The sequence below is a fragment of the Mchenga conophoros genome, linkage group LG17 (assembly GCF_057382185.1).
Source record: "Mchenga conophoros isolate Kocher_MC1m ecotype Shallow Benthic linkage group LG17, M_conophoros_male_GT1.1, whole genome shotgun sequence".
NCBI classification, from domain to species: Eukaryota; Metazoa; Chordata; class Actinopteri; order Cichliformes; family Cichlidae; genus Mchenga; species Mchenga conophoros.
The window spans coordinates 38,519,342-38,535,371 of NC_140542.1; the positions used below are offsets into that span (position 1 = coordinate 38,519,342).

The 16,030-nt window shown below is 45.7% G+C and overlaps 1 protein-coding gene across 3 annotated transcripts in view; it reads right to left on the reverse strand.

The window, feature by feature from the left end:
- The window catches only part of rerg (RAS-like, estrogen-regulated, growth inhibitor), a 53,033-nt gene extending 43,460 nt beyond the window's left edge, over positions 1-9,573 (reverse strand). Inside the window, exon 1 of one of the 3 annotated variants that reach the window (XM_085251830.1) lies at positions 9,361-9,573. The gene's annotated coding sequence lies outside the window, so the exon portion shown is untranslated. Of the gene's footprint in view, positions 1-9,088; positions 9,196-9,232 lie in introns of those variants that run through there. The other 2 variants (XM_085251831.1, XM_085251832.1) reach the window with 2 other exon arrangements.
- Positions 9,574-16,030: the final 6,457 nt, after the last annotated feature.

Consider the following 16,030-nt stretch of genomic DNA (forward strand, 5'->3'; position numbering starts at 1 on the left):
GGCTCTGCCTCCCATTCTACTTTTAAATACTCTAGGAACAACAAGTAGGCCTGCAGAGCGAGAGCGAAGTGCTCTAATAGGGTGATATGGTACTACAAGGTACTGCAATAATATTGCACAGCACCACAATTAGCAAGAAACACAAAGATCTCATGCCAGGTGTCCAGCACGGTGGTGGAGGGGTGATGATTTGAGCTTGTTCTGCACCTACAAGACCTGGGCACCTTGCAGTCCCCGAGCCACCCACGAACTCCTCCGTACACCAAGTATACGAGAGTCAAATGTGTGGCCAACAGCTAAACCCTGGATCATGCAATACGACAATGATCCCAAGCAGAGCAGCAAATCTACAACAGAATGATGTTGAACAGGCAGATGTCAAGAGACAACAGTAATTTGTTCTGTGAATTATTTTTAAATGTACACTCTAATTTAACACCACATAACTTTGCCGTTCAATAATTAAGACAGCCATTTATAGCGTGCTGAAGTTTGTCAGCCAAGTTTTTGAACAGATTTATCGTCAGTCACCGTTGTGTACATTACATGAAGCACAGACTGGACTGGACTTCTCGCTCTTTGTTGGCTGAAATGAGCTACAGCAGGAAAATGAGAGAAAGCTGAAACCGGATCACACGTTCGTGTGCCCAGTTAAATAAAAGCTGTGCTTGGTTAATATGTTGCTGGCACTGACACACACCCAACTTCACACTGGCTGAAATTATTAAGTGGCCAGCATCCAGTTTTCTTCTCCTTTACTCCAGGCAGACGCTTAAACACACACATATGTTTTAAACTAACCTTTTCCCCTTCATAGCAACACACATATGTCTATATATGGTGTGACAGCGTGCCGCTCTGTGTGACCCAAGTGGAGATCGATCATCTGTCTACGTCTCCTACTCGGCAGGTGGTGTCACGGCAGCTGCCAGCATCTTTAAATATTTGTTTCGGTCATTGCTGATGTGGCTCCGATAACCACACAGCACAGTCAAAGCAGTGAGCAAAACCGCTGCTGTAATAGCAATAATGACGTTGTGTTCTGTCCTCCCAGCTAAGTTTGTGGTGTTTGGCAGTTTCGAGGACAAAGATGAATGACTGAGTTTAACCCTGAGTGGCATTCTCCCACTGTTCAAGTTTGAAACGTGTCATTACATCTCCAACCAATATTAATATCACTGCCTCGGTGATGCAACCTTTATTTCCTGAGTGCTTAGAATGAATGAAACTGCCACATTTAAACAGTCATTAAGGCTGGGTCTAAAATCAAGTCACAGACTCCCATGTCTTTAAGACAGAGGAAGCATGTTTACAACCTGGTTTAAAACAAACAGTATAGGGGTACATTTTTCACATGACCCACCCAATTAAATGCTATTAAGGCTTAAAGTTCTGATTAAGTGTGTGGCTGCTTTTAGAGACAGGCCAGTTCATCTTGTTTAGTCTTTGTTTTAAAGGACACTCTGAGCAGTTGGCTGGTTAGTTGCTCCAGTAAACAACGTGTCGACACAGCACTCACATCAAGGCTTTAAAACGGGACATGTCTGTGAAGGTTCTCAGTCATCCAGGTCATCGTAGTCAAAGGAGCTTGCAAAGAAAAGCGTCTGGACTTCTTTAAGTTGCTTGAAGACGTTTCACCTCTCATCCGAGAAGCTTCTTCAGTTCTAAGGTCAAATGGTGGAGAGTCCCAGATATAAACCTAGTGGGAGTGACCCCCCACAGAGGGACAAAAGGACCCCCTGATGATCCTCTAATCGCCTGAGCCAAGGTGGGAAACTGGGCGTGGGTCCCAATCAGCCAGAGTTTCGGGTGTGTTCATTGTGAAACCTGGCCCCACCTTATCATGCGAATTCCTGAGGTCAGATGGCCCAGGATGTGAGTGGGCGTTAAGGCGTCTGGGAAGGGATCTCAAAACTGGATTATAGATGGCAGAGAGTTGGTGTCGTAAACCCCCGCCTCTGTTCAAACATTGCTAAGTTTGTGTTTTGGCGTTTTGTCTTTCGGGTGAACCAGTTTCTGTCTGAGCGTGTTGCTGGGTCTGAAATACACTGGGATGTCATGCTTGGAGAAAACTCTCCTGAGTTTCTCTGATACACCGGCTACATAGGGGATGACAATGTTGTTGCGTCTGTCCTTCTTATCCTCCCTCGCTGGTGTCTGGTCTTCTTTTCTGTGCCTCTTTGCTGACTTTAAGAACGCCCATTTAGGATAGCCGCACGTTTTGAGTGCTTCCTTTACATGTGTGCGTTCCTTCTTTTTCCCTTCAGGCTTAGAGGGAACATGTTCTGCCCGGTGGTGTAGGGTCCTAATTACTCCAAGTTTGTGTTCCAAAGGGTGATGGGAGTCAAGGAGGATGTACTGGTCCGTGTGTGTGGGCTTCCGGTAAACTTCGATGTTGAGTTTGCCGTTCTCTTCAATGTGCACAGCGCAGTCCAGGAAAGGCAGACAGTTGTCCTTTGTGTCTTCCCTGGTGAACTTGATGTTTTTATCCACAGCGTTGATGTGCGCAGTGAAGGATTCCACTTCTTGTGTCTTGATTTTGACCCAGGTGTCGTCCACATATCTGTACCAGTGGCTGGGTACTCTTCCTTTGAAAGAGCCAAGAGCAAAAACGGGACTTGACAAACCAGTGGGTGACACCACTGTAGCAACATCCATCTGTTTTGCCATCTATGTTGATAACGTGGTCGTCCTATGTATAGTAAATGGTGGAACCACAGTCTCTCCCCTCTGTCTATCCGACGCAGTAGGAAGCAAAAACATGGCATTGAAGACGAGCGTTCTAACCGAGGTTTTTTTTGTGAAACTGACAGCACGTACGCTTATCAGTGTAATCACAATCAAACGGCACTTAGATCCCACCTGTTAAACAAGCTCTGTAGAAGATCAGATATGAAATAACACTAGAAACTTATTTTGGCTACTCTGTTGCTCACAGGGTTTTACATAGTTCCACATATTTAAGTTGGGAGACTTTTTACAGTCTCATCGTGATCTCGCAGCAGGGATCTTTTGCATATTAGGTAAACACTATGATATGGAGCCATCAGATATGAAATTATACTAACAACCAAAAACAACTCCTGTCTGTTTAAAGACTCATCGCTTCCTTAGTTTGCTGTGTACCATAATATACCGCTCAAACACCGACATTTTTCCCATGGAGAGACTCACAAACCTCTACATGCTGTGCAACCACACCCTGCAGCGCAATGGCTGCCATTAGTTATCAGAATAAAACTCTTGGACCCGTTGTCAGAGCCCATGCCGGTGCAGTGGGTCCTGGATTCCTCGTGGTGCGCAACAATGCCCAGCTTCGTGTTCCTAGAGCAGAGGTAGGCAACTCCAGGCCTCGAGTGCCGGGGTCCTGCAGGTTTTAGATGTGTCCTTGATCCAGTACAGCTGATTCATCTTGATGCATTCTCAATCATCCAGGTAAGTAAATCTCCAAAAGTTGATTCTGTTCATCTGGACGTAGCGTTTTGTGGGAGAAACGTTTCGTCATCATCCAAGTGACGTCTTCAGTCTCAGCTGACTGCAGGTTTCAATCTTATAAACAGGACATTTGCATAATGACTGAAACCAGCCCACTGAAGGAACAATGGGCTGGGAGGTCAGTTCCTTAATCATAATTATGCAAATTCTCATGACCATTGATCAACAACCACTGATGAATGGCCAGGAGTCCCATTCACAGAGAGTTGGGGATGGCTGCAATCACAGCATTGTAAGATGCGAAAGATGTACCCTTAGGCCCCTCCTCGATTCAGAGATGGTCTTTCCCTTTTCACGTAAATGGCCTCCTTGGGGGTTAATCAGATACAGCTGATTCAAATTGCTAAATGACCTCTTCAGCATGTCTTGAAGTTCTCCAGAGGCCTGGTAATGAACTAATACTTGATTCAGGTGTGTTGATCAAGGGTGATAATTAAAACCTGCAGGACACCGGGCCTTGAGGCCTGGAGTTGTCCCCCCTGTCCTAGAGGATAAAGGAAGTGATACCACTGACGAACCCCCAAGTCTTTCTGACCCAAATTCAACAGAACACCTCTGGGATATTATATTTTGGTCATTCCAACGCTTCCAGGGTGAGAGGTAGGGTACACTGTGGACAGGTCGCCAGTCTTTGAAAGAGCTAACATAGAGAGACGGACATTCACTAATCTAATCTGAGCTATCTAATCTGTTTTGTTATTGGTGTCTATCTAACACCTGCATTATAAAAGTTTGAGGGGACATGAGTATCTACTGATACTGGAGTTAGCTGTGCACCAGACCTGCTGCTACTTCTGTAAAACACACCCTCTGTCTTCTAAAATGCTTATTCACTCCATCAAATGCTAGCTATAAGAATTAGTAACATCCATAACAACAGTGCTCTAAAGGGAGATAAAAGCTTCTCTTTTAGCTCCACGCACAGTGTTTACACTGACAGTAGATGCTAAAGGAAAAGTCTTCAGTCGAATGTAAACAGGACATGAAGGGAATATGTATGGCTGTTACAGCACTTTTTTTTCTGCCTTGTTTCTCACTTTTACGCTCGTGTTTGCTCTCCCTCTGTTTCCCATCTCGCACACATTGCTGTAACGACACAAAAACACACACACACACACACACACACACACACACACACACACACACACACACTGCTGCAGTGATCCCTTGCTCTCCCACGCAGCAGCAGGGAATCACCACTGAGAGGAAGAAGAGAAGCACAGAGACGTGTCTCCCTATCGACTCGGCCATTCGTCTTCCTGTTTTGCCTTTTATGGCCTCCACACCTGCTCCATCCTTCATCCAAACATACATGTATGTACACACACACACACACACACCTCAGTCATGCAATGAAGTCACAGGATGATCTGCTTTAGTGAAGCTGAGGTGTCTCTCTATTTTACTCAACGCATGTAGAGCTTTTTTCTGACAGAGAACAAATTCCAGTGGCTGCCAAGACAAAAACAAATGATATGTTGTTTCAGCATGGATCCAAGGTCAAAGAAACATAGGATCAGCCAGAGAAAGGAAAAAAAACAACAACTATGAGCCAGGATAAGCACTACAAGTAAAGCAGGGATGCATTTTAAAGAGCAATTTTTCTCACATTCTGAAAGATCACGGCCTGTGTGTTTGCCACCTTTATGTGTCAAACGTGGTAATCACTATCAACTTCATCTCACCTGCATGCGGTACAGAGATAAGACAAGCTGTGACTAGCTTGGCTGACCTTAGCACTGCACTCGTCCAGCGCTAACAAAGGTGCATTTGCATGTTGTCTCTTGTAAATATGGAGCCTCCTCTTTTTCTTCTGCTCTTTTTTAAAAAAAAAAACCCGATAAAAACCTGGCTAGCTGAAGTCTGATACTGTTGTTGGATAACAAATCACTGCTTGAATCTGAAGATGGGGAAAATAAGAAGAGGGAAAGAAAGATCTCAGGATTTACTTCAACAAGTGAGTGTTTACCGTGACTGTAGTCTAGCTTAACTAGCATGCTGTAAAGACTAGTGAAAACTGTTGGCCCAACTTTTTCTAAAGTTAATAAAAATGATCTTTGGTTCAACTAGAAGTGCCAAAAATTCAGTTCCTTAAGGTATTTGCCCTCTGTGAGAAATTCATCCATCTGAATACAAGAGTTACGGATGTGTTTACTTTGACTGACAGGCAGCTACAGCCAGTGAGCGCCTGCCAGGCCTTACCGCCACCATCTGGAATTCTTGACCACGGTCGTACACAGATTTCCAGATCAGCCACCCTGTGCTACCCAAACCTGGCTGGGCAGAAATGTCCCCGGCAGTTCATTATATCTGCCAGGCTTCCAGTGTGTTATTATTTGTGCCATGTTGCTATTGTCTGTATTGTCTGTTGCCTATTGTGCAGTGTACATTGAGAGCAAAGAAGTAACCTGAGCCCAATTGTGTGTGTACACATACTTGAGCGATAAAGTTCTGTACTGTTAGCAGACATGCGTGTCTGTTTGTCGCATATATACGGCTTATGAATGCATTTCTGCTGGTGTTGCTAGTCTTAACCAGCAGTCCCCAACCCATCAGGCGGGTCCGTGAGTGGTTTGGTACCAGGCCACAAGAGTTGAGGCTCGGGTGTGAAATTTATGATTTTCAGGGTTTTTATCGTTAACTCGGTTTCCCTGGGTCTTTTCCCGGATTTTAGGAGGACACTGCTAATAAAGTTACACAATTACACAGTGAATTTGTGTTTATTATTATATTTACAAAATACCACAGTTTTTGTCTTGGTCGTATCATTTTATTTTGTTGTATTTATCTGCGACACCTTACGGAGCCCTGCAGGGGACATGGAAGAAAAAAAAATTAAGACAGACTTTTGCGAGATCTCGCAAAACAAACTCGGGTTCTCGCAAAAGTTTTGCGAGATCTCGCAACATTCCAACAATGGCGGCAGCTACTTAGTTGTAATATTACTCTTTCTGGGTCACAAAATACACTTTTAAGATATTTTGAGGTGTGAATGTAGTTGTGTAAACGTCAGATACCTGCTCGGTTTACAAGACATCACAAATTTGCAAAAGTGCTCCGACGTTTTTGGAGATCTGACACCCACCATCTCGAAGCTAACGGGAGGTCGAGACCTACTACAGCCGGGAGGAACACCGCTTTCCCGGCACATCGTGCCTCGATCTCCCGGTCGGCTTCGAGCTGGCGGCCTCCGAAGAATGCGGCTAAAACTTTTGCGAGATCCCGAGTTTGTTTTGCGAGATCTTGCAAAAGTCCGTCTTAATTTTTTTTTTCTCCCATGTCCCCTGCGGGGCTCCGTAACACCTTAAAGGCCGGTCTGTGAAAATATTGTCTAACATTAAACTGACCCGTGGTGCAAAAGAGGTTGGGGACCGCTGGTCTTAACTAGCAACACTACCAGTCTTAACTAGCCAAAATGCTACCGTTGACGCATCACAGGAACTACGTCCATTTTATACATCTAGTTTATTACAGAAAAGGGTCTTTTTTCTTTGCTTTTTTTGGCTGGGTGGAATGACTTCATTCTCAGACAGTTTTTGAGCAACACATGGTAACGGCAATGCTTTAGGAATTCACAGCACCAGACTGTTTTTAAGCTAAGCTAAGCTAAGCTAAGGGTGTCCAGACTTCATAGGTACAAATGAGCGATCTCAGCTAACTCCCATCAGGAGACTAAATAAGTGAATTTCAGTATTTTCTACAACATTCCTTTAAATTGACTTTCAACGTTAATTAGAACATTCTTAACAAATCAACATAAAAGAGGCGAAAGACAAACTCGCTGTGTACGGCAAAGGTTAAAAACAGTCAGCACTAACTACAGCATGTGATTAGAAATGACTACAAGATTAGAAAGCAAATCCTGTGATCCTCATCAGACTGTGTCTTAATAAACTTTTCCATAATTGGCTACATAGCCAGTGCTGTCAGTGTTTCTGTGAAGCTGTTCTTGTTTACTTTCAGGAGAGGCAAAAACTTTAACAGAGAAATACAAAGAGTGATGATTGATGGACTCGATGCCCTCTGTCCAGGATGCAGCAGTGTGCTTATTTCGACACGTGGACCTCTGCTCTGCAGGGACTTCATCCAGACTGTCAAACTGGGCACGTGTATATATTTTTTTCCACTGTGTGCCCAGCTGGCCTTTTTGTAATTTTTACCCTGAGAAATGAATCTGGGTGGTGGTGCTGTGGTTGACTGAGATTACAGACCTCAGTGCTCCAAACCAAGGGAGGAGACCTGCTGCACCACAGGCTATAGAAAGACGGCAAACCGCAGGCCTGTCATCAGAATATACAGTGAAATGGTGCGCAGCCTCTGGAGGGAAATTAGTGGGGAAAATACTTCTGCAATGCCCTGACTCTAAGAAAACGTTTAAATTATATTTTTAGTTAAGTAAAAGCCGAAAAAAGACGCTAGATTTTCAGTAACGATCCAGACCAGGCTTTAATATTATACAAAAAAATTCCAAAAATTTCTACCATATGGTGACACTGGAACACCAACCAGGGGTGACGGGTATCTGTCACATGATCATCATCCTGATACATAAATAGAAGAAGGAGTGGCTCAGTATAAAAGCAGAACTCTTCACAACTCTTCTAATAAATTTCATTCAAGTTAAAGTAAATAAGTTTGGCCTCATTTGACCTGTTAACAAATAAGTCAGTGTGTACTCTGAGATTTCCTTAGGAGCAACTTTAACATTGAACTCGATACCATGCAGAATGGCCCCATTCTGGACATCATGCTAATTTCTATGTTAATGATATGTTGCTATTATCTATGAATTAGTGTTAACATTAAAGTGCATTGTAACTAGTTGCGGTGATTTTTTTCTTATAGGTTAACACGTGTAATCATAATCTACTTGGAAGTTCAGTTCAAGGGATATTAAGTAGCAAAAACTGAGAGTATGTCGGTTGTACTTGTGTTTTTTAGTAAGTGCACCAGTTACAGTGCTTCATCAGAAGGCAGAGACTGTAGTGCTTCACAGCTCTGTTTACAAAAAGGACTATTATACAGTTATTTAAGCTATTATAAACACAATATAGCAACATTTATCTCTGTTTTAAATATAATGAGTACATGCATTTTATTTTTCATTATTATTATTACTATTTATTAATTAATTATTATTCTTATCTGGCCTTCAGTCCAGATTGAATTGATTGAAATTCAGTGCATAAGCAGTATATCAAAGCCACTCAGCATTTCCTTGCCCCTCTTCTTCTGCCCAGTTTGGCAGGCACCAGTGCTGGGCGACAGGACCCTAATTCCCATAAAGATTTGGCCTGTTCTGCAGTACTCGGGGCTGCCCATGAATGCGAATGGAGAAGGAGAAGGGAGAGTAACACGAAACTGCATATTCATAAAGACTGAACTCTTTTGGTTGTATTACAAAACTGGATTCTGGCTTTCTCTTTCATTGCTCCATTTTAATTTCCTAAATAACTGACTTGCAAGACTTTTCCAACTTGCAACACGTCACTAAGACCACAGACTAAATTACATTAAGCTATGGTTAAGGTTAATTTAAAGCAATCCCAGCAACACTTAGGATAGACTTTCCCCCCATGAGACTCAACCTCACCTCAGGAAACACGAGCTTCCTTAAAAGGATTCCCTCAGCTGCTAATATATCAGACCTCTTGGCCTGACCACAAGTCTGATCGCTTCCACGCCTCTATATTGCGGGGATTTCGCCTCACGAGAAAACACCGGCAGGGCGACTCACCGGTGACCGCTGAATTCAGTAGTAATTCCTCCGGTGATGAAATCAAGAGGACAGAAATGGGGGGAAAGAGAGGAAAACAAGAAAGAAAAAAGTTGACAGGTCCGATGATCGAAAATAATGTGTCTGACCTTCTGAGGTGCAGATGCGGACGCTGCGCACCTCTGGGCAGAGGGGGAGGTGAACACGGATAGGTGGATGGACGGGTGGATGGAAGAGGAGATCCTGTCCGGGCGGACCGAGCAGCAGCTCTGACGGGGATGAATGAATCCCAAAAACAGAGCCTCAGTGGAAATATATAGAGAGGAGCTGCTGGAGTTCCCGACACTCTGCTGCCTCTGACCGGGCTGATGCTGCGTGCCGCTGCATGAGCACAACGAGGGGGACAGCGGCCTCTGGTGGCGGGGAGCAATAACACAGGCTTCGAGATTCTAAAGGGAAATTCCACTATTTTCCAGTTCCTCTCTCATTTCGCCAAACCCCCTAAAGATTTCAAAGATCTCAAAACGTTAAACGATATTCTTCCAAACCGTCTATGTTAGATTTTTTTCCAGTGTTTTGGCGGCATTTAGGCATGTAAACACAGACACTTTTTCACTTTTATTAAACCCTGGCTGACTTTAAAAAGAGCACCACAGAAATGTACAGTGGACTAAAACGTGTTCAGACACAAAAACAAAGTGGGGAGTTTGTCTGTGAAGGTTCAGCCAGTTTCAAGCAACTTAAAACAGTCCAGATGCTTTTCTTTCCAAGCTCCTTAGACAAAAATGTGGAGTTATTTAAAACTTTAGACAATATAAATCATTAAACTGAGAAAAGCAAAATGATACTCGTGAAACTATATGCAGCAGAAAGCAGACAAAGAAAATATATACAGTCTGAGAACATGGCACCAAAACTGTATAGTCCAGTAGAGTCACGCTGCATACATCCAGCAGCCAGTTTATTATGTGTGCCTGTTCAGGTCAAACTGAGCATCACGATGGTGAAGAAAGATGATAGAATGTGTCGTGGCTGTTGATGCCAGACAGGCTGATTCTGCTTGGATTTTCCAGAACAATGATCTCTGTGGTTTACAGAAAATGGTATAAAGAAGTTGAGATATCCAGTGAGCTGTATTTTCCTGGGGGAAAATACCTTCCTGATGCCAAAGGTCAGTGGAGAATGGTCAGACTGCTTTGAGCCAATAGTGAGGCAACAGGAACCATTTGTTACCATCAAGGTGTGCAGAAGAGCAGCTCTAAGTGCACAACACAAAGTAAATGGGCTACAGCAGCAGAAGACCACACCAGGTGTCCTGATCCTCCGGTCCTCTCTAGAGCTCCATTTGTTTTGGATGTTTTCTCTCCCTCTTCATTCCTCCTCCTGGTCCCTGCCTCAATCTCCACGACTGCTCATCATCACTCACCTGCTGCATGATTGCTCTGCCACTACTTAAAGCCACGGCGGACTGTTGTTCATTGCTGGGTTGTTGTGCTTACCTTCGTTAGTGTAGTTCCAGCTCTCTTTGTGAATCTCCGAGTCTCATCGTGATTCCTGGTTTTTCCTTTTTTTTTTTTTTTTTTTTTTGGCCTGTCCCGTTTGGCTCTTTTGCCATCAGAATTGTTGTCTAAAGGCAAAGAAAGATGCCCGACGGATTTACTTTACCAAACTGACCATCCCAGCCTTGCCGTAATGGTCCATTTGATTCACCTTTTATTGTTTATTTTATTTTCAATTACTGAATACGGGACAGACTTGACTGGGGGAAAGAAGGGGAGAAAGAAAGAGGGAAAGAGAAACAGCTGAGAAGAGGGACGGGGGAGAAGGGCAAAAAACAAAAACCAACAGAACGGGCAGAGAAAAAAAAATGCATATATCAATCACCTGGATCACCTGCTGAGAAAGAAAAAAGAAAGCAAGCAGAAGAGAACAAGAGTAATAGAATAAACAACATCACAATGATATATGGGAATATGACAGTAAATACTAAATATTAAACATTATTGTGCAGCACATAAGATCAACAGAACACAGTGTGCTTTGAGGTAGGAGCCAAAAAGGGTGTAGTTTGTGGGTGTGATCACCCGTGTGTACACCTGTGAGCATGGACGCGCTTGTTTTTTGTTTTTTTAAAAGGTTCCTTCATGTAATAATCTGCTAGAGGGTGTGGGGGGGCCACAGCCCCGTCCTCCAGGGCATGAAGCAGGTATGGAGGAGATCAAAACTCCAGACATCCAGAGGCCCCCAGAACACAAGAGACCAAGGAAGACCAACAGAGGGGCAGCTGCACCACTGTCCCAGAAAGAGCTGAGGAGAGTCCCAGATGAGGGCTCACTCAGCAGCCGTGGAGCAGAAGCCAGGGGGAGTTGCAGTGACGCGCCCGTGAGCTCCGCCGGCAGCCAGCTGCGCCTGAGTGACCGAGCCCCAGGCCGAGAGGCCGGGGGCACCCCACCTCCGAAGTGGCCCGAGCGAGCCCCAGGCTCCAGGCCCCGATAAGCGGCCGCCAAGGAGTGAGCCGGTGTGTACCTGGACGCCCATCCCCGGACACAAAGAACCACCAACGCACCGATGTCTGAGGGGGTCCGCCACTGGCAGGGGAAGTGGTGGTAGGGGGAGATAGGCCTCCAAACCTTGGAGGGCCTGAGGTGTCCCCAGAGAGGTGGCGTCTGATACCCAACCTGACATATAGACACAGACATACAGGCACACACAGATACAAACATCCATTCCCACCCTCATGCTCTCATATGCACTCACTCCACACTCAACCAACGTGGAGACAGACATAAAGAGACGTTGTACACACGATCACACTCCCCAAGCGTACTCTACAAACCGGGTCTAGGTACCCTTGCCCCTGGAGGGGGGAACTGCACCCAGACCCAGGTGGTGTTTCCCTTTTCCCTGCGGTGGGGGGAGGCAGACCGCCCCGACTCCGCAGCAGCAGGAAGGCTCCACACTCCAGACCGCAGTCGGACGGCCAACTCCTCCTCCTAGCCCCCCTGCTCCAGCAGGTCGCAGAGAACGGGGGTGAGAGAAGACTCCAAACCTCCCTCCACCCGCTCATTGTAGTGTTGATGCATGTGTGTTCTAAGGTGCATTTAAAACCCAGGAGGGCTTGGAGCTACCTGCCAGAGAGCAGCAGGTAAGCGCATGGTCCCTCCTGCTAGCCCTCAATGTCTACGTGTATTTAAAATTGAGAGGTGGGCAACGATGCCAGGGGTGGGGTGTACACCCTGATGGTACTTTGGACTCCGTGTATTGTGCCCACCCCCAAGATCCTATATGTATGTGTAATGAGAGTGTGAGTAATGTGAATGTCTAAGTTGTGGGATAAAATTGAGGCAGAGGCAGCCAGAAGGGGACAGAGGGGGGGGTAGCCTCCTCTGCACCCTGGTGACATACCCCTACTCCAAGGCCCTGCATGTGTGGGTGGTTGTGGTGGAGCGGGAAGAGGGAGGCAGCTGGAGATGGGGAGGGAAGGAAGGGAGGGGCAAGTGACCTCTCCCTGGGGCCAGCTCCCCCGCTGACCCCAGTAGGCACCCCCATACTCCGCGACCCGCCAGGGAAAGGGGGCCCAGGCCCATCCAGACCGGGCCCAGTGCAGCAGCGCCGCCCGGCCCCACAGAGCCCGGGACAGTCCACCCAACCCCACCACAGAGAAAACTGCACCCACCCCACCATCCACTCATCTTCCAGACTACATAAGACAATAAACACCCAGGCTGAGATCTTCCTCCACCTCTCCTGTATCTCCCCCTCCTGCAGAGGGAGCTCCTGAGGAGAGGAAAGCTCCTGCAAGATGTGACAATCTCCCCCACCAGTTGAAGAGCCCCCCAGGTGGCTCGACGCACCGGCGGCACCCTGCTCCAGGGCTGGGCCCCCATGCACCCACCCGCCCACAACCCCGGCAACACACCAACCAGTGATTCCTGGTTTTTCCTAACGATCCTCAGGATCCCTGCCTGTTTCATGTGGACCCTGCTTGGATGAGTGTCAGTGAGTTTCAGCGTGGGAGTGGATTGAGTACGAGTGAGTCACAGACAGTGTGAAGAGGACTGTGGACGTGGACCCCTGCCCTGGACCTTCCCCTAGATTTCCTGGAGCCCGTGTCCCTTCATCACTGTAATTCAATTCAATTTTATTTATTTAGCACCAAATCACAACAAAAGTCACCTCAAGGCCCTTAAATATGTACATATGTGTATATATTTCACTTGGTGTTGTTGTAAATAAACCTCCCTTTACATGCACAGCTCTGAGTCCCGCATTTAAGTCCTGCCTGACCAGCCGTGACACCAGCCGCATGTTAGCTAACATCAGTCCATCAGACACTTTGATCCACAGCAGAACATTAAGAAAGCAATGAAATTATCCTCACTTTGCTGTGGATGTTATTGACCCACAGAGGGTTGACTCAGTGTACTGCTGCTTGTTAAAACTCTTAATTTGCAACAACCAAAGCACTGTTTTACTATTAGTTTGGGTCGTCATTGTAAAAACAGAAAAAAACTTTCTTGTGTGATACATTATGTCTGCCTGCTTTCATAAAATGCTACTTCAGCTAGTCCTGTATGAGCTCCTTCTTAGGGAGGACAGCGGCCTCTAGTGGCCACAAGTGATAACAAAGGTTCTGAGTTTATAAAGGGGAATCCCTACACCTGTTTCACACACCCTGCCCGGGATGAGGGGCTACAGGCAGTTTTTGGGGCACCGTCCCAGTTTGCTGCTGGTTTCGGGGGGAGCTGGATGTTCTGGTGTGGTCACTGACCCGCTCCCTTGGTTGCTTGGGGTGGCTAGGACCTCCTTGATGGGAGGGGCTCTGCGGGGTGGTTCTTGGGCACCTGTGGCCCTTTGACCCTGTTCTCGGACCAGGGCAGCCAGCCTCTAGCGGGGTCGACTACCTCTGGTCCTCTGGGACTCTCACCCCTTAGCTATGGGAAACCCATCTGGGCCCTTCCTGCTTCTTCTACTGGAATAGATGTGTGGATGACGCAGATGTGTGTTGGGGGCTTTGGATGGCATGTATCATATTCTGAGTGAGTGTTTAGTGTTTTTCCACCTTATTTACTTATAAATAAATAACTAAATAAATACGTTTTCAATTACTCTCTCCCCTTTATCTAAATCCCCCTAAAGTTTTCACCCAGCTATACCCAGTGAAAGCAACATCAGCAAAAGGGAACTCTAGAAGCCCGAGAAATATCAAGGGCTGAGGGGGGAGCTTGAGAAGATGTGGATGGTGAAGGCAACAGTACTAGTGTGATAACTGCAGCATCGGGGCAGCTACCCCCCAAATTGAGCCAGTGGCTCCAGCAGATCCCAGGAGTGATATCAGAGATCTCTGTCCAGAAGAGCGTAGTCCTGGGAACGGCAAAGATAATGCGCCAGGGCATGTGTATCCAGTACACTTTCCAGCCTAGGTCCCACATGCTACTCCTGGGATATGAGCAAGAGAGACAAAACTGAAGCTATATCAGCTCAGACATCATCTAGATTAACAAGGTTTGTGTCGGAACAATATGAGAACAGCATCCATTCCAAGCCTTGAGTTGGAGCAATACTCGAACAGCATATGGAAGAAGGACATCACCAGACCCTGACACGATTCATGCCTACTGGCTAAAGAAACTACCTGCACTCCATGAGTGTCTGGCAGCACATGCAGCACAACACTACATGCCTTTGCAACTTCAGGTTGGGGGTCTGACTCCCGACCAAGGCGTCTGAATCCAGTAAGGGTCCTTTTAGAGGTTTCAGAAAAACTGGAGAGGACTAAAGGAGAAGTGATGCATATTTATGGGACCCAAACACACTGTATGGCAGCATTTATTGAGAACACCTTGATGGCGATTATTTTATATTGTGTCACAATTAAAGAGGGTTGTTATTAGCTTCCGGAAATCAGCTTTAGTGTCGAAATCTAGTTTTCAGCTAATGTTTTTTTATTGATTTAAAACTTAAACTTCATCTTACTCTGTGTTGAGGGAAAGGGAACTACTGTAATTGTGCCTCTTTTTTGTTCCTGGATATTCATACATACAGAAAAAAAGACTTCAGGGGCATAAATACACATATACCATTGTGAAAATATTCTTTTTAACAAGAGAGAGGACAGTTCTCATAATGCTGGACACAAATGGAGAACTGATTCACTTGAGTCTGTTGGATCAGGAAATGTGACGACGCTGCACTTGTGGTCAACTAGACCACGAGTCACATGCCACTGTTCATCAACAACCCAGCCGTGCATTACAGAAGCACTTACGCCTTACTTAAACCTTTTTTTTAATTGTTTGCATGTTCAAATATTCTGTGTATTTTTGAGTGAACGGACTGTTGATGGCATTCTGTTTATCATTAATTATGATTTTATATCGTAACCATAGTCACGACACTTAACACTTTTCATGTTTGAGATTTGTGAACAGAGATTTGTCCTCACACCATCTTTCACCACCACTGCGGAGCAGCTTTCCGGCCGACTCCACACACACACACACACACACACACACACACACACACACACACACACACACACACACACACACACACACACACACCTCTCCCTCCAGGCCCGGTGTCACTGAAATGGCTCCTCTGCAGTGGAGCCATTTACCACACCTCCGCCAAAATATTTAACAGAAAATATTCAGAGCAGCACTTTGATACTCACACGTTGGGACTTTGTTTCACTCAGAAACAAAGTCCTATAAATATGTTTTAAAAACCCCACACCTGTACTAATGAAGATGCTGGTGCACAACTACATTTTCTTCCTCTGAGTGGTGATTCCATGCTGCTACATAGGAGAGCAAG